The sequence below is a fragment of the Leptosomus discolor genome, chromosome 13 (genome assembly GCF_034619465.1).
Source record: "Leptosomus discolor isolate bLepDis1 chromosome 13, bLepDis1.hap2, whole genome shotgun sequence".
In the NCBI taxonomy this organism is placed as follows: domain Eukaryota; kingdom Metazoa; phylum Chordata; class Aves; order Leptosomiformes; family Leptosomidae; genus Leptosomus; species Leptosomus discolor.
In genome coordinates, this window is record NC_141403.1 from 16,324,962 (window position 1) to 16,339,553 (window position 14,592).

General features: G+C 39.5%; 1 protein-coding gene across 1 annotated transcript in view; it reads right to left on the reverse strand.

Annotated features, from left to right (window-relative positions):
* The window catches only part of PTPRM (protein tyrosine phosphatase receptor type M), a 475,520-nt gene that overhangs the window by 350,173 nt on the left and 110,755 nt on the right, over nt 1-14,592 (reverse strand). The window lies entirely within an intron of this gene.

Consider the following 14,592-nt stretch of genomic DNA (forward strand, 5'->3'; position numbering starts at 1 on the left):
CAATCTTATTAGACGTTTTATTTTTGAAATATCTCTTGCTCTCCAAATCCTGTTCCAGCAGCTATCAATTCTACTGACCCACTGAGGATGATTTATTGATTTGCCCCACTCAGACCACAATATCACCTTTGTCTGCTTATCTAGCACAGATTCTTCTAATTCCCATAACAACATAAAAAGGGACAACATTTATTAATTGGATAGTGTCTTGAACTAGACCTCAAGGCCAATTGTTGATGGACAGAGTGCTCAGTGAAACAGAAAATTAAGGAGTTTGCCTGACACCAACAAAACCAACCCAGTACCAACCACAGGACCATAAAATGAGCATGTTAGTCTTTTCATGACCTCTAATAGTCAAAAATCAAAGGGTTCAGAGAGACAGAGAAGCTAATGCTCCTAGCTTAGTGACAAAGCCTACTACAACACTGTGCAACCATGGGGTACACACAGCTTTATTACCTTGAATTTTTTCCTTTAGTAATTTGTGTGGTAACATTTAGTAACTATCAGATATTTGGCACACCGCTCTTTAGATGTTATGTTACTTCACTATGCAATTGTTTGTACAATTTATTGTTTTGAAGACTGAAATGGTTTTGTTTTACTGGGGTTTGGAGGTTTTTTTATTGTTGTTTTTTAAAGAAACCTAATATTCCACTCTCATTGACCAGAAATAATACATATACTTGGAAAGTACTGTTAACTGAGTGCATAGAATATTACGACATGTAGTGTGTTCCTTGTAAAGAAATTTAAAAAATTAAAATAAAAAAAAAAACCCTTCTCTTCTTCCAAAGGAACTTGAATAAAATTAAGTAGTACATTCATATCTGATTCTCAAAGTAAAAATATTTCAGGGATCCTTACAAACCATTTAGAATTGCAAGTAAAACTACACTTACTTTTCCTCAATGTAACAGAGTTGTAAATATAATCACCCAAATTAAGGTAAAAACTATAATGAATAGGCTATTTTTTCTTTGTTGTTACTGAAAAAGGATGCAAAGGTAGGGGGAAGAGGAGTAAGAGTGGAGGAGCAGGAGAGAAAAGAAAGACACAGAAAAATTATTTTACTGTGCTCTCATCACAAAAGTTTATCGCTACTTTGAATTACAAGCAACTCACAAAACACAGTCCACCAAGACTTTAGTTGTGAGCATTTACATGCATCTAGCCTAGCATAAGAAAAGGAGATCCAGGGGAAGTCAATGGCAGTGACGGACATCAGAACTGTTACTTGCCTTCCGCCCCTAGTCAGATACAACGCATTACTAAAAATCAACGTGGTGTTCAAGTTCTGAGCATGCTGACCTCACAACTTCCACCAGGAAGTTTTGTCTTATTTCTCTTCCAAAAAGACACTGTAAAATTTACTTAGAAATTTCATTTCTAAAAATGAGATTTGGCTCTTTTAAAAGACCATGAGAATACTTGAGGCAAAATGCTTTTTGATACCATAAAAAAAGAACGCATTGAACGAAGAAAAACAGTCATTATACTTTTAATTACTGTGCTATAATTAATATATCTTGTATAACAAATTTAGAATTGTAGACAAAGAATATCAGATGAGGGCAAAACTTGGTGTCATCTGCTGCTATTCGCACTTCATTAGCAACCTCAAAATTGCAGAAAAATGGTATCAGTTTCTAAAAACATGCTTTTTCACAATTTAACCTTGCCATGGGAAGAAGCACATGTTTGTTACGAAGTTTTGTATTAAGTATTGAAGAACACCTTGGAAAAAAGCAGACTGTAACATCATTTATCTTGAAAGTAGGTAATGTATCTGTATTTGTGGAAGCCAAGTGAAACCAAATCTCTTCATGTGTTCGTTTCAAAGGCAACTACCTTGCTCAGAATATCCTGTGGCTCAGCAGATGTCTTGAAAATCATCAACATGGTTATACCCAATTGCTAGTCAGGCCTTCTGGAGCCGGAATACATGCAGCCATAAATATTAATGCACATGCTTTTTTAGAACTATCTTCAAATGTTCCATCAAATTTTCTTTAAATGAGGAAAAACATAAAGGAACACATTTTAATGGGCAAAAGCAAAGCTCAGGCAACTATGAAGTAAAAAAAAGATATCCCAGAATCCTTTAGGGAATTTATCAGTTGATGCTTCCCTAGACTCTGCATCATTGATATGCTAAAATACAGTGCACCAACAAAGCTTTATTTAGGAAATAAATTCATGAAAAATAATAACGCTTAGAAAAAGCACCTAGAGTTAGACGTGGCGAAGTAAGAAATTTAGCACACAATAACACGACAGCTGATGTAAACATAAAGCGTGTGCCTAGCAGATTCAGCAGAATTTAGAGGGGTGCTATGAAGCCTTCCTGACCACAGAAATCTCCTGCACATACTGAGCTTAAAGCAGAAGGAAGAGCGAACGAAATTCTTGCAAATAAATATATTCTCCCAAGAAATATTAGGGCCCATGAACTGCACAGAATAGGAATGAGAACAGAATCTTGAAGTAATAAAAATGAATAAACTTTTCTGCAATTAAGTTTTGCTTTCATTACAAAGATCTGTCACTTAACAAATATAGTACAAAAAAAAAGGACTTCTGTTAAGCTTTAGCCTTACAATAGTATTGAAAGGCTCTTAAATGGCAAAACAAAGGAAATGCACAGCTTCATCACAAATGCAGCCCACCTATTAGCACACAGAATACTGGCCTCATGTTACGTAATTTCAAACACTTTTCTTCTCAGTATGAAAAAAATTCACCAGTAAAAGAAACTAGACAACCTGAGATTATACCAGAGGATATTCTATATACCCTTATACAGGATAGGCTCTATTTGCCAAACACAAAATATGAACAGCAGCACTCTAGTCATTGAAGCATCATTGCAGTATCAATTTTTATTTCCATTTTACAGGCAGAGAACTAGGTTTTCCAAAAGAGTATTTTCATTTATTGACAGTGACATGGGTAAATAAAAGACCTCAGAGGAGCTCTCTACTGGAACTTCAAAGGCAAATTCAGTAATGGGAAACAAACCCACAAAATTTTTTATTTATGTCTGGATAATTTCACATGTGCATTGCTAAGTATCTTTCAGTAGTTCCTAACAAGTACACATTTCAGACTCCAGAAATAATCCACTGTCAAGAAGTGGGTTTTTTTATGACTCATTTGCTGCTGAGTCAAAACTTCACTGCTGTTTAGTGAAAGTGATCTCTACCAGCTATAAAGGGGAATAACTTGATAGAAAAGGATGCACCTAATCTGAACTTTAATATTACAGAGAATGTCAAGTAAGGGTTGGAGGCATTTCCAGTATGTACAGCTTGAAAAGAAGAGAATGACAAAACTAAAGGGGAAGCTGGACAAGGTTAACTGACATAGATGTGTACCACCAGAGAAACACTGTCATCCCGCTGGTGCCGGACAGCTGTGAAGACTACCCCTAATATATATACTCCATTCTATACGTGTAGAAATCCTAATGGTTGACCTCACTGGTGAACATACACCATATCCAAGGTGTGTACTCAAAGGGCAGCTTTTTTTTCCCCCCCTTTCTTTTAAATAAACTTTGCTTCTTCATAGACTTGCACAGGAGGTAAAAATGACCTCATATTAACTGAAAAGTACAACCGGACATAGACACACTACATCAATTAGCATGGGTAATTCAAATTCAACAGGCACTATAATATGCCCTCGCAAAACACAGCTTTTCCTTGCTGTAATTAAAATAATAATAAACTTCTTATTAACTATATAATTGTTGTTACTGCTATGCTAAAAAGGAGGGGCGGAGCAGGGAGGGGAATAATCCACCATATAACTCAGTAAAGCTGCTTACGTTTTGCAAGCCATGTAAGTAAAATGCTTGAACTGACATTTCTCCAAATGTTTCCTTCGAAAACATGCCTCACACTGAAATTACACATGGCAGGAAATACGCCACAGCACACGGAACACCTAAATATCACTGCTGAAAGATACCGCATGTATGATGATACAGGGTACATCAACTTATTCCACTGCAAAGCTTCAGGGTCACAGGTTGCCTTAAATTTCACGTAGCACATTGCGCACTCGTTAAGAGAACTTAGTGCTGCTGCGGATCAAGTCTACTCTAGAATATGATGATTTGTTATTTCAGCCACATCATCCTTGCTAGTAGGGCTACACGACCAGCTTCCAGAACTCAGGTAGCACCTTCACATTGTCCTGCATGGTGCTTTGTGGATTTATCCGTTTGCACAGGCACTAGCTCAAGAGCAAGTACATAACATCCCACTGATCTGCTCAGAACAGGACCCTCATCAACCCAGCCTGGATCTTTCCAAGGCATTTCATTTTATATGTGGCTGCTTAATAAGGAAGCCTCACATGTAAACCATAAGGAAAGCAGCAAGTTTTACATCCATTTCTTCAGGTACCCTGCTAGCTTCTAGAAAAGCACCCTTCCCCATTTGGGATACAGAAGAGTCCCGAATCCTCCTCTGAAAGCCCGTCCTCTCTTTCAGTTTCACTTGTAAGAGGCTACACCACCACCCTTTTAAATAGCAGTACAGTGGTAGGATCCCTTTCCCAAGGTGCGTGAGCCATAGGGTCAGTGCTGTCTGCCACTCAAACAGTAATTAGCTTTGATTCCTATTAACTGAAAACAACTAAAATACTGCAGAGGTAAAAGACTGGAACCAGAGACCTGCTTCCCTTCACCTGCTGTTTTCCTTCCAGAGCCTGTTCTTAAGTGCCTGACAAATTTTGATTTCTCTTCTACAGATTAATTTCTCATGTTGATTTCTCTTCTACAATAGTCCATGTGCAAAAGGATGGCTAATGACCAACTTAGGTTCCCATCTTGGGGACAGGGTCATTTCCTTGCAACTGCAAGATGTGAATTTAAAAAACTTCAGAAAGGAGCATATCTAACTCCTTTGAGCAGTGGTCTGAGCAGACAGGTCTTGCATAAAAGAAATAGCCTCTTCAGCAAATTCCCAGTTCCCCTCCTTTTGTTGTTCTGTGGCTCTCAACACATTAAGGATCAACCCATTGTCACCACGTGTTTGATACATTTCTTGTGCAATTGCAGGAGACAGACATTTTGGGAAGAAGAATATCTGACTCCTGAGTTCAGACTGGTGCCACAATGCTCAGCTGCATATGTACCAGACACTTGGAGAACATAACTTCCTTACAGTGCGACTTGTATGGTGCTGAGGTGCTTCCAGGAACAGGTGACAATGACCCATTCTAATACTATCAAGTAGTTTCCACCATTATTGTTTTGAACTTGTGCACCTTAATTTCAGTCTTACTCTGTTATGGGTTTCTACATGCCTTTTTGAGTCTAAGTCTCACTCTCACCTTTTTCTGATCGAAAAGTGTTTGGGGGGTTGGGACGAGCTGAATGCCACAACAGCTATTAATGAACTGTGAAGGATATCCTACCCAGTCATGCTCCAGCAGAAACCAGAATGACACAAGAGTTGACTGCAACACCTAGAAGAGGTAAAGACTGTAAGAGTATCGAGGAATCAGAACTCAAGTTCAGCAGAAGGACATTCCTCCCCTCTAAGGTAATGGGAAAAATAAAATAGAAGAATTTAAGTAACAATACAATCATATTTGAACTTAATACAAAGTCACAGCATATGAAGTTACTGGTGAGAAAAAGTGCATCTGTAGCTTCCATGTTCTCATACAAATATGCATGTATCAAAAAGAGCTTTTCAAATCTGTATCATGTGAGAAGCACAGAACTACAATCAATTGCTTGCATGCAATTATCACAAATATTTGATGTTATTAGCTGCTGCAACATTATGACTTTGATAATTACCTGCACCTGTTTTCTCATAATTAAATGGCTGTGTACATCATTAAATTTTCAATGAGGTCCAGACAGTATTTTTTTTTTCCTTTGTGCTACTGAAATGCAGTTGATTAAAAATGTTGTGACTTCTAGATGAAGAATGCATTATTTCAGCTGGTGAGGGAAATAACTATATTACTTTAACACTGAGAACAAAAGTACTCAGCTCTTTAATTCAGCTCATGGAATTAATGAAAGCTTTTTAATTGCTTCTTCTCTGACTGAGTTCAGCAAACATATACAAGGGAATTAAGACTGTGTCTGATATGTTAAGAAATCTGATTGCTTCAAATACAATACAATATAGAACCCATACAATTTGCTTGTGTACTAACCTAGCCCTGCAGCCACATTTGCCACCTGACATACTGCCACGTGACCTTGGGAGCAGAAGTCCAAAAAGCGTAGATGCCTGGAGACACTTGAAGTCGCATTGCAAGCGATAGTTCCAGGTGGCTATGCGTAGTCTCCTAAATGTGCTGGGTTTGGCTGAATCAATTACTTCCATTGAAAAGATGTTGTTTATGCCCACTTGCTAAGTGAAGAAACTTCACTCTGCAAAATTTTAGACATTTTCCAGTACACTTCTACTGTGTATCAGGTTCTAAAATATTACACAGAGTATTTCCTATAAGGCTTGCTTACAGTTAATGAAGTAATTTAAACCACACAATTCTCTACTGAAAGGAGGAAGACAAAGGGAGATGCTAAAAATACATTATTCTTAAACTGTGATAAAAATACTGGTTTGGTTGGAATAGGGGCCTGATTTTGATACTGATGAAGAAACTTTCTTTATTACTGTCTTGTACTTCAGACTAATTTAAAATTCAACCCAAAGAACAAGTCCTCTGTGAAAGACAGGTTTGCCAAATAGCTTTCTGATGCAGCATTTAATGACCTCTGCCTCAAATCACTCAAATCAATGACTTTTTGGCCACTCTTACTATAGTCATAGCTCAAGCTGCTAACAACATACTATCAGTCATCAACGCCTGCCAACAAATTAAGTGCTGTAAGAAGGGATGAAAAAATCTCCCATAAATCTAATTGAGACAAGAATTCCCTCTTTAATTTCAGCAAAAAGCCTTAAAATAATATGCCAAGAAAATGATTCCCTGAGGAATCATAACATTTGTGCTCCTAAAGAGGAATGATAGAGTCCATCTCCAGCTCACTGCCATTTTAACTGTTACTATGACCACGATCTTGCCGTATAGAAGAACGGTCTTAAAAGATAAACTTCTAACTCAGGAAAATAACTGATTTAGTCCCTGAAATGGAGGCAGTCACGTTACACACTTTAAAGCCTGTAGATGCAAGGAAAGGTTTTGATCCACTCTTTATTAGTTTCTAAAGGGCAGGATGGACGAGAAGAAATCTAATAGGATAAGCATGAGACTGAAAGAAAAGCCCTGAAGACTGCAAGAAATTAGGAGGCTTTTTTTTTCCCCTAGTAGATTAATTACTAAACAAGAAAAAAAAAAAAAAACAACTTATTTAGGAGTACTCTGATTATTCCCTTTCCTCTTGATCTTGCAACGAAGTCAGCGCAGCTCCTAGAGGAGCATCTTCAGACTCCCTGTTTATTCACAGTCCTCACAGGCTTTTTACTGGTCACAGCTTTTCTTGAACTGGCTAAGTATTTTCATTCTCCAATAGAAGAAAACAGCCAGGCAAACAAGCACAGAAATTGTATTGCTATTTAACACAAGTCTGCTGAAACCGGAGCAGAAGCTGCAGTGGTTGCAGTAAGATCCCCACAGCAGGGAACGTACAGTAACATAGCCTTCAGCACCGAGTGAGTACCTAGGGAGCTCTATGCTAAAGCACGTGCTACTTCATTTATATTACTATGGGGTCCCAAACTACCTAGATTAAAGCTTCCCAAGGTAAATTGACATGTCTCGGGCATATCGCCACGAAAGAAATTTTGCATTCTGTATGGTCTTTTCTGAACCAAGAGCCTCCACCAGAAGTAACTGAATTGTTCTTTTCCAGACCAATATTGCAGGTGGAAAATGCCAGTTCACCAGAAGGTAATGCAAAGGTAGCTGTCCTGAGTCTCTGATAAAATACTTTAACCATTATTTACTGGCTTTACAACATGAAGCACTTTCCCTCCCTCCTGTTGGGATTCTCCTACCTCACTTTACCTCCCCTCTATTGGGAAACTCCTACATCATCCAAAGGAACTCCTTGTGAATGCTCCAGGGAGGGAAAACAAACACACAAGCAAAAGTCCAGTTATTCAGTGTACTTCTACTTCTAATTTAGCAGGGAAGTCTGAAACAAGATTCTGATGCACTTAACCAGCAGGATAGTGACTGGCCCTACAGGTTGAAGATGGAAGGGAGACTGGATTTCAAACATGTAATAGTAATCCTAAACATTTTTGTTGTCAAGAAATCCATTTCACACCCAGCTCCAGTGTCTAGCTTATTATGTTAGCTGCTTCTCAGCATATATTATGGCAGATGTTATATATAACCTCAGCAGGAATGTGTAATCACAGCAAGGTAAATCAGTTAGGCCAGAGGGCTTGCTTAGCACTGTTTGGCACTACATGATGTTACGTAGAAATACCCTCAGCAGTCTACTTTATCCTCCAGCTTGCTTTGAGAATACTTTGGTTTAATGAGAAGTGAATTCCCAGACCTTTCATAGAGCCTCTATCTGATTTCTACAGGAAGAGGAGAGTTCCTCAAACATTTAAAAAGTCATAATTTATCATATCATCATTTTCCATTCAAACATCTTTAACAAATCTTTATCAACTACTGGTGGATTCTAACTTAGCATCTCCCATGGGTTGTGGCATGTTCTGCAATTTTGTACTCAGAGGGCTGCTGGAATGCCAAAAAAACTGTTATCCTCCTCCTGGTAAATTACAGTCATAAATATTAGAGAGAGCCCATTGCTTCAAATGAAAACTTGGAACTCAGTCATCTACATTGGGTGCTACTTCATGAACCACACTGTTTACATTCCAAATACTTCGTTCTACAAAAGAAGAAAAAAGTAAAATAGAAATGATATGTAAAAGACTAAATAAATCATTAGCATATTAACCCCACCATTTCATCTGAACACTTCCCTTTGCAAGAATACTGGATGCTCAGTATTTGTAATAGGTGTTGAAATCTGTAAGTCAGGTCAGAAGGCACAAAAATGACCGTAAGATTCCTGCAAGTTATCACAACCACCAATACCACAGAAGCAGCTGGTGGCATTATTTGGCTGTTGAACAAATCTGTTACGTGCACTACCCACTAAGCCTGTAGGTGTATTTCTAAAGTAGCTAACCCCTTTAGTGCTTGCTCTGTAGCCAAGCGAGCTGGGTCCGTATTCAGGTGCTTTGCTCAGGCTGACCTCCATGGTGCTCCATATTAGCAGCAACTGATACTGGCTTGCGTAGTTAATTGGAAACTGGCTTGTACGTGTCAACACGAGCTGGGGCTGCTTGCAGAAGAGGCGTGTCCTTAATGCCTGCAGCTATTACCCGGATATGCTAAGCATGCTAGTGTTCCGGCTCTAGAAAATTCTACCAAAAAGCGTAACTTGAACACAGTGAACAAGGTGCAACTCCCGCACCTTGACAGCTCTTTACGCTATCTCTGGATAGCACGCAAATGAATTTAAAAAGGTAGCTATTTAAAGTGATCTGGGAGAAACAGCTTTGAGGAAGAAACATATTTAATTCTCTTCTGTGTGAATGTAAACAGAAGAAAAGCATCCCTGTTAACACAGAACACAAACATAATGCAGTCCTAAAATACACTCAATGACAAAATACTCATCACAATGGAAAGTCGAAGTACTGTAACTTTACACGGTAAGATGTTGCAGTTGGCTTCAACATAAATTTGCCAAATGATCACTTTAAGTTTATCTGTATTTTGAAAATGGATCACAACTCTTCTACACACAATTAAAAAATTATGTACATTTTTCAAACAACTACTTCACATTCTGTAATATTAAATACTCCTTTTAAACAGTATCTTGGTTTATGGAATATCTGCTAGCTATGCATGTCTGCTAATAAGTATCAAGAGGCCATTTTAAACAATAATTAATATAAGCATCATATACATTTTCTGCAGACACTGCATAAACATTGCTAAACATGAAGATATTCAGGATACAAATAACTGTAGCAGGCCACTCAAAAAATTACATGTAGCCACTAAATCCATATATTATCACCTGAAATAGCACAAACAGAACCCAGTCCTCACCCTGGCTTTGACCAGCACTATATTGAACACAGAAGTCTTCACTGCTGAAAACATCCTTTCAACACACTGAGTGGCAGTCTGTGAAGACTTGATTTAGAATTGATTTTTAACTATACTAAAATGAATGAAAGGCTGATGCCAGTGACTGTAATGGGTTTGCATGGCAAGGTTTTGGTAACAGGCGTGGCTTCTGCAAGAAGCCTCTAGAAGCTTCCCCCATATCCGATACAGCCAATGCCAGACGGCCACAAGATGGACCTGCTGCTGGCCAAGGCTGAGCCCATCAGTGATGGTGGTACCGCCTCTGGGATAACGTATTTAAGAAGGGGGAAAAGTTACTGCACAACAGCAATTGCAGCCAGAGAGAGGAGTGAGAACATGTGAGAGAACCAACCCTGCAGACAGCCAGGTCAGTGAAGGAGGAGGGGGAGGAGGTGCTGCAGGCACTGGAGCAGAGATTCCTCTGCAGCCCATGAGAAGACCATGGTGAGGCAGGCTGTGTCCCGCAGTCCATGAAGGACCACACTGGAGCAGATAACCGTGCTGCAGCCCATGGAGGATCTCATACTGCAGCAGACAGACGTGCTCAGAGGGAAGGTGCAGCCCGTGGAGAGCAGATACTGGAGCAGGCTCCTGGCAGGGTCTGCGGCCTGTGGAGAGGAGGCCACTCAGGATCAGGTTTTCCATGGTGACCTGGCAGGGTCTGTGGGTGACCCACACTGAAGCAGTACATTCCTGAAGGACTGAACCCCATGGAAAGGGCCCACGGCGGCTGGAGCAGTTCCTGAAGAACTGCAGCCTGTGGGAAGGACCCAGGTTGGAGCAGTTCATGAAGGGCTGTCTCCTGTGCGAGGGACCCTGCACTGGAGCAGGGGAAGAGTGTGAGGAGAAAGGAGCAGCAGAGGTGAAGTGTTACGGACTGATTACAACCTCCGTTCCCCATCCTTCGTGCCACTTGTGGGGAAGGAGATAGAGTTGAGAACAAAGGAGTGAAGTTGAACGTGGGAAGAAGGGGGGGGGGGGCGCGGGGGGAAGGTGGTTTTAGTTTTGTCTTTGTTTCCCACTGTCCTACTCTGTTTTTAATTGGCAACAAATCAAATTATTTTTCTACAATTTTAGTCTGGTTTGCCCAGACAGCAATTGGTAAGTGGCGTCGCTGCCTTTATCTTGATCCATGAGATTTTTCATCTCATTTTCTTCCCCCTTGGCTGTTGAGAAGGGGGAGTCGGGGAGCAGCTGGGTGGATGACTGGCAGCCAGCCAAGGTCAACTCACCAGTAAAGATATTCCCAATCCAATTTATCACTTGGATGAAGTATGGTTTTTTTAAATGGTATTTTTGATCAGTGTGGACAGTAGCACCATTTTTCTGATCTTGCTTATGTCACATTGATGGCATCTTCAGTTTTGGCTTTCTTTTAGAAAATAGCCTATCTAGAGCATAACAATTTATTCCAATTTCTTGTAGATTTATGCCCCACAGGTGTGGGGCATATCTACAAACCGCTTCTTTGCACTTGGAATGCTGTTGCAAAGATCCTTTTCCAAACTACCTGCTTTGATTTTTAATTTCAGCTACACATCTCAATTTGTTGTCTGCTACCTCCTTAGTTACCTCTTATTAGCATCAGTATCATTTATACCAGTTTTGTTTTCTGCTACACCGTGATAGCAGTCTTTCATCATCTAGTCGGTAAATTTTCAGGGAGAGATCTTTATGCTTTCCTCCCTGTTGCCTCACTAGTGGAAGCTGCTCCCTCTAAATATGTACATGACCTTCTCACTGATTTAAAACTTTTAATAGTCACTTTAAAAGGTGTCTATTAAAAAAAAAAAAAAAAACACACCATTGTGCCTAAATCCCTTCACGCTATTCTGATCAGTACTGTTCCCTTACCTCATTCATTTATCCCATTTTTTAATTTTGTGTTTATCCTGCAGTTCTTGTTTAGTGCTCCAAGGTCCTGTCATAATGCAAATAAACATAAACAGTCTTCTGGAGCTTTTCTTCCTGCATTTCTAATCTAATTTTTGGTTGATGTCCCAGATCTTGTTTTCTTCCTCTGGCCTATGCCTGCTCTGCTCTTGCTCCATAGTCCCATTTAGGCTCGTGTCCCATCCAACTCGTCATGGCCTGTCAGCATTTTGGTGCTGTGGTGTTCCCGCAGAGTGCTCTGGTACTTTACGTTAAAACTCAAAACTATTGCTTATTCTGAGATGTTTACAAGAAGGAATGCAGGCTGAGTGCGAGAGGCTGCAGTGGCAAAGCAATCTCACTGACACCTGGCAGCGTATCCTAGAAGGGAAGAACAGAAGAACTGAGAGCAACAGGGATGTTGGTTGGATTAAAGGCGTGTGTGAGGGGTACCAGCTGAAGAATTAATATATATGTAAATACATATGTGGATGCATACATGTGTATGTATGGATGCCAGTATACTGAGAACATCTGGCATACATACAGCAGTGAAGAGCAGAGAATGCAGGGTCAGAGCTCTGAAATAGTGAGGTAAGATCAGGAACAGTCTGAGGAAAGAGGAGGGTAAAATTTGATAAAACTCAGATGAGTAAAAAAAACCAACCAAACAAAAAAAATTACAGAGAAGTATGAGAACTTCAAATCAAAACAGAATTTTTGAGATATTTGAGTGCATTGTGTCATCTTATATACTGCTACAGTGGGTCTTGTCACTGACAGTGATGTAATGAGAATTTTACAGGTTACTGTAAGAAATTAAAACCTTTTTGAGTCTGCTGTATTTGTCATTTGCTGGATATAATTTCTGTTCATATCCTTGTATTCTGTTACAAAACATTGTGATCAGTTGTGTAATATCTTTCTACAGTGTTTCACAATTCTAGTTGATCTCTACAGGACAGGTAGCATCATTCTTCTTCAATGCAGCAGTTGGTTTGATATCACTGAAGGGATGTCAGTACCTTTGCAGTGAGTCACTGTGGTGGGTTGACCCTGGCTGGACACCAGGTGCCCACCAAAGCTGCTCTGCCACGGCCTTGCTCAGCTGGACAGGGGAGAGAGAATATAACGAAAGGGTCGTGGGTCGAGATAAAGACAGGGAGATCACTCGCCAATCACTGTCACAGGCAAAACAGACTCAACTTGGGGAACGTAGTTTACTTTATTACCAGAGTAGGATAATGAGAAATAAAACTAAGTCTTAAAACACCTTCCGGTGCCTCTTACATTTTTCTCCCTCCTCTCTCTCACAGCTGCTGCCCAGCTTTTTTTACCCTTTCTTAAACATGCTATCCCAGAGAGGCCACTAGTGTCACTAAGGGGGTCAGCTGTGCTGAACTGGATGCGTCTAACATGGGGCAGCCCCTGGTCTCTCCTCACAGAGCCTGCTCCTGCAGCCCCACTGCCAACAGAGTAATCTACTGTTTGGGCATATTTTTCTGAAGGCATCTTTATTGGACTACAGCTAGATGGTTTACAGTTAGCTGTAATTCTAAATGTGTATTATATAAACAGATTAATATCACACTGCTGTAACTGTTCTATAGGATAATGCAAGGTGGCATTAATAATGACTACGTGGTTTCTATAATTATAGTTTTGAACACTATTATAAACATACATTCTTGGAACAGAAAGACAAGGAGAGAGACAGAGGCTAAGAAAAGGGAAGAGCCACTTGTCCTACTCCATTTACTCCATCTGACTCGCAGGACGCTTGAAACAGAAGAGCAGCAGATTAACCACTCTCATTTAATCCATACAAATACATACAGAAATATATATGTCATTGCTTTTTGGGTCTGTATAACACAATTTCAGAGTACTACCGACTCATTCAAGGTCATGCTTATATTTATCAAGAAAATTAAGAGTGCTGGCACCCTACTTACTTTAGTAGCAACAATTTCAGATTTCTCTACTACAGTGACCATCCAACAAGGATGAAAGTTCATTGTAATAAGAAGTTTCTAAAAGTGTTTATCATCTTTGATACAATTTACCAATTTTCATCTAAAACTAGATCTCACAAAGAACTATTAATGTTCACCAACATGTAAATATATAGTGTGTACATTACTGTGTGCACACACATGCACGAATGTTCCATGACATTTCTTTTGTCCCACTGAAATAACATATCAAGCCAAAATATTTATCTATCTGAAGTACAGCTCTCAACAGTCTCAAGTGGATTAAAATAAATCAAATGCCATAACTACTGCGCTTCCCCCTGATTGCCACCAAATTATACAAAATATTATATATTGACATCAACTCACTCACTGGAGCGTATTGCCTGAAATTAGGAATGTTATGTGAATTAATTTTTTCTACTGACAAGGGACTACTGAACTGAGAGTTCTTGCTTCAGTCGAGTATTACAACATTGCTGCATAAAGCATTTTGCTTTCAAGCCAAGAATTCCCCACAAACCATTAATATAGGACATTCTATTCATTATCATCTGAAATAATTTTTTCTAAAATATGTAGCTCAGAAACTGCTGACAAACTA